The sequence below is a fragment of the Zonotrichia leucophrys genome, chromosome 6 (genome assembly GCF_028769735.1).
Source record: "Zonotrichia leucophrys gambelii isolate GWCS_2022_RI chromosome 6, RI_Zleu_2.0, whole genome shotgun sequence".
NCBI lineage: Eukaryota > Metazoa > Chordata > Aves > Passeriformes > Passerellidae > Zonotrichia > Zonotrichia leucophrys.
In genome coordinates this window covers 34,928,832-34,933,519 of record NC_088176.1, presented here as the reverse complement: position 1 = coordinate 34,933,519, position 4,688 = coordinate 34,928,832, and the positions used below count along the sequence as shown (strand labels likewise).

The 4,688-nt window shown below is 41.6% G+C and overlaps 1 long non-coding RNA gene across 1 annotated transcript; it reads right to left on the bottom strand.

Annotated features, from left to right (window-relative positions):
• Positions 1 to 3,339: 3,339 nt before the first annotated feature.
• LOC135449834 (uncharacterized) lies at positions 3,340 to 4,077 on the bottom strand. The gene is made up of 2 exons (XR_010440855.1): positions 3,859 to 4,077; positions 3,340 to 3,770 (listed from the first exon to the last, which is right to left on the bottom strand). It is a non-coding gene; the product is annotated as an uncharacterized LOC135449834 (long non-coding RNA).
• Positions 4,078 to 4,688: the final 611 nt, after the last annotated feature.

Genomic DNA, 4,688 nt, shown 5'->3' with positions numbered 1-4,688 from the left:
TCCCAAAGTCAGTGAGTTTACTTCATAGTGACTAAAGGACCCTTGGTGGCTTGGAGGTGTGCTGCTTTCTGTCCTTTCTGCCACTCCTCCAAAGAGCTGATGGAAGAAATGCCTTTGAGAAGGCGGTTTGGACCTGCTGCAATGCAGTAATGGATTACTGAGAAGCAGCAGTACCAGGGAACACAAATGCAATTTTCTCCTGCATGACTTGGCTGAAGATCAGTGATGTGCTTCTGTAAATAGGAACATCATTGATTAAAATGGCGTGATTGTTGGAGTCATATTACAGTGATGTCTTGCAGTGTTGGCAGCTCAAACCTATCTTTTCTTGTTAACTTAAGTCTGAGAAGACTGTAGAAATTTAAAAATCGCCTCCTGCAACCTTTGTACCTGGCTCTTGTGAGCCAGACTTGATAGATAAGCAAAGCAATTTGCTTTTCATTCATGCTTTTCTTATCCAGCTAGAAGAGCTGTATACAGCTTTAAATGCTGTTGTATCTCATTTGTAGTTGAATCTAAGTTGATGGTGTCAAGTTGATAGATTAGGTGTCAAGTAGCTTGAGAGGACAACTACCTGGCAATGACATATTATTAGCAGTAGTTGAAATGATTGCACTTGTTCCAGAACAAAAAGTGGGGTTCTATGTATTTCGAACTTGCATTTCTGAACTATTTGATTGGAACATAGTTCTGGGAGGCAGTAAAATAAATACAAGTTTTCCTTATGATGATCATTAGGGCATGATAGTTGTGGGATATTTTTTAGGTGATACTATCAAATTGGAGGAGTTGAAAGCTCACCCCTCAGCTAATTGTTTGTGTGTTAAGATTTTTTTTTTTAGTATTTGTTTAATTCCTTTTGGAAAGGCTGTATATATGTATATACCTATGTACCCATTTTCTGTGGCTGGTGGTACTGACATCAATATTTCTGCCATTTCCTAGACTGTTTCCTTCATGCAAGACTGGCTGAAATTACTTCAAAACATCTTTTTCCCCAGCACCTGAGAGGGAGCACTACAGTGTTTAGGGACGTGCTGGACCCAGGGCCTGAGGATAGCACAAGTTTTTATCTGGGGTGTTCCTTCAAGTCCTGGGACAGGGCTGCAGCTGGGGCCACAGGCTGTGAGCCCTGTTGTGTGAAGATTTCCTGGGACCACAGCAACCATGAGATCAGGAGCAGAGGTACCCAGAGTAGAAGCATTTAGCAGTATTTACCAGTGGCTCTCACCAAAACAGAGAGAGCCCTGGCTTCCCCAGTAACTTAGTGGGGATCTGCTTCCTTGGATGTCTCTGGTATTTGCCTCAGTAGAGGATTATCAGTAGGCCCTGCCTGAAGCATGTTATGGGAAATAAGAGCTTGAAATGATCAGACTACTACAGGATGGTGTGAGATTTTTACAGTAATGCTCATGCTGCAAGAATCCATGGGTGAGGAGGAAAATAGCAACTTCAATTAGTTACTGAGAAAGGCAATTACTGTCATTTAGTGTCTGACTGTCCCATTCAAAGCTGAATGTGAGAATATTTGTTCACTGTTTGTTGGGGGGTTTTGTCCTCTCTTTTGTTTTGCTTTTCTTTGGCTTTTTTTTTTTTTGTTTTAGAGTAGTTTAGGAGAACTGACTATGAGAGGCCGAGAAGATCTGGTGACTCAAGGTGTCTTTTGCTAGCTGCTCATGCTGGAAAGTTTTTGGTTTTTTGTTTGCTTCCTCCTGACCCCACTCCACACCTCTGGGAGCCATTGCATTTTATGGGAATTATTGCTTTGAAAAAGAGAAGGTAGTCCTGTGCCAGCCAGCCCTGCAAAAGCTGGGGACCCTGGCTGGGATGAGGCCAAGGAAGGGTGTGGAGAGATGCTGTGGAAATCCAGGTGGGCAGTTCAGGTGCATAGGAGGGATCAGGGGCACAGTTTAAAGGATTCTCAGAGGGTTGAGCTTGACTGAGGGCTCTTCCCCTCCACCCCATTCCTATGAAGGACATCTGTACTCAGGGCTTGTAGCAAGGGACAGTCATCCTCTTATGCATGCTGGCCCCTTGTACACACACCCTTGCACAATTAGTTGTGCATCATTTTGGACCTCTGTCTTTAGGGGAACCCCAGATAGTACTGTTGTTTTGGGTTGTTTTTCTTCCTCATGTGTGTGGGGCTGACCGTGGCAGCACAATGTCCTTCCAGTGTCTCTTGGCAGGGAGAGCTGGACTTGTCCTCCATGGGCTGACCATTCCTCTGCTGCCAAACGATTCCCTAGAGGTCCAACAAGAAATGTGGTGTCATGCTAGGGAGGAAGTGCACAGCTACAGCTGCATGTCTCCCTCCTAGAAGCAAAAGAAGAGATTTATAGTTGTCTTATAATTATAAGGGATAATTATAAGGGATAATTATAGACTGGTTTGCAGTTATGTCAGTGACTTTAAATTACCAAGTATAAAAGAAATTATGAGACAATTGAACCTGACAATGCTGTCTTTTAAAATCAAAATAGAAGGGTTTTTTCTTCAGAGTTTCTCAAGAAGTTTTTCATGACGCTAGGCTCTCAAGTGCATAATGAACTGAACACCGCTGCAGTGTCCTAATGATGGGACTTGTCCAAAAACTCAGCTTTAGAAGTAGCTTACAGAAAGATGGCCATGTCCTGGTCATTGTTGCATCAGATTAAAAAAACCCCAAACCCTGAGATTTAAGGGGTAAGTCCTTATTCCCCAGGGCAATAATTCTACATGGCACTTGAAGTCATGCTCAAGATGTTGAATCTCTTTTTAAGTTTGAGAGATGGAAGAAAGACTTGAAAATAATCACAGAAGAACATCTGGTTTGCAAGACACTTGTTACAGGAAAAAAGTTATCAAAAGTAGCTTGGTGTTGCGTTTTTATTTTGCTGTTGCTGGTTACATCAGAGGAACCGATTTGTAGGATTTTCTTAAGAATGCTTCCATGTGAAAAATTTAGGTCTTAAAAATCAAAATTCAAATGAGACAATATTAGAGATGGAAAATTTTATTTACTGGCATACTGGCATAACAAGTTTGGAACAATGTCATCCAATTTAGGGATTGGCAGAGAAGAGTGAAACATCACTGAAGTCAGGGTGGTACTTATTTCCCATAAAGATTTTGTTAGAACAATGTTCACTTTAATCTTACTTTTCCTATTGTAGTTTTGTACAGACATTCATCCGCCTCTAGTAGAGTTTAATATTCACATACTGGAAGAGTAATTTAAATAGGTAATAAATGCAGAGTGTAACCCTTAAATCTTGTTCATAACAGTGCAAACTATTGAATGACAACAATTGCAAACATATGCCTGGCTTTGCAGGATTCCAACTCATTGGCTTGAAACAGAGAGCTGACCTGTTAAGTGATAACAAACATTTTATATTTAAATATTCATTGCTGAGCCAGATGAACAAAAAGAGCTGCAGCATTTAATTTTATTTCTTTTTGTTCTATGGAGAGGTTTTATGCGGACTCGTGGCATTCCTGGAGAGAGATCCAGCCTTGCAGGAGTGAGATCCACATGCAGATTTTAATCAGGAATGACAGCTCCAAAGCAGCCCTGTGTGCATTACCTCAGAGATCTGTACCCCAGCTGCTGCTCACACTGGCATGGAGGGGGAGGTGAGCAGGATATTGAGCAGTAGCTGAATGATAACATGTGAAATTTCTGGAACAAATGAAAATTTGTTTCTAAAAAGTTATTTCTGCCCATATGTTAATTGATTCCTGTCTTTTCTGCTCCTGCTGTATGGTTATGTTGTCAGAAGGATAAGCTGTGAAGAGAGTTAAATGAGAAGGCTTTTCAGTGAGGAGAAAAAACTGGAAGTATGTCCCCATATTTCGTAGTTAAATGGATTATACCTGTCAAGACGTGCTCTAGCTAGATGATGGGTAAGGCTGGGTTAAAAATGGGAGCAACTGTGAGTGATTTAGGAAGTTTGGAGGTTTTTTTGTTTGTTAGTGGTGTGGCTATTTTTTAAGGGCTTCTGGAGAGCTGGCTATCTGTTGTCATCTTATTGTAAATCTTCCATATCTTCCAGGTGATTTCTCATGTGCATCTCCTCACAGCACTGACTCCTTCTTCACAACACAGCCAACAAACTCCAACTCTCTTTTCACCCAGCTAACCCACTCTTTTGTAGCATTTGTCTTCTTATTGGACACAGCTGTGGCCTAGTAAGGGCAGGCCTGTTCCTAATCTTTGGTGATTAGTGCAGCTGCAACTCCTCAGGTGTGAGATTACCTTCTGCACTATTTTCTTACATACTGTCCCTCCACAGATATCTTCAAGAGTAATGTCATTGTTTTGGGGTCAAGAATAAACACTGAGTTGTTGCAGAAGGGGTGTGTGGGGTTTGCTGCACCTGAAACAGCTTGTGGGGAGCCTGGAATGTGCAACATTGTAGGCAGTGGAGTGGGGAAGCCTCCAGAGGTGCAGTATTGTGTATTTATTTCTCTAACTGTTTTTTAATGTGAGTGATATTTGTTAATACTGTATCACAAACTTTGCTGTAGAGATCTTCTCCAAAAGAGTTAACAGCTACTTCTAAACAAGATCTTCCAGACTAGGCATCCTGAACAGTTGGGATGGCCTAGGAAGTGCTCATAGCCTCAGATGGAGTTACCATTGCAATCACAATAACTCAACTGGCTTATTCTCAAATTCTCCAGCTCCCTGAATTGCTGACCTC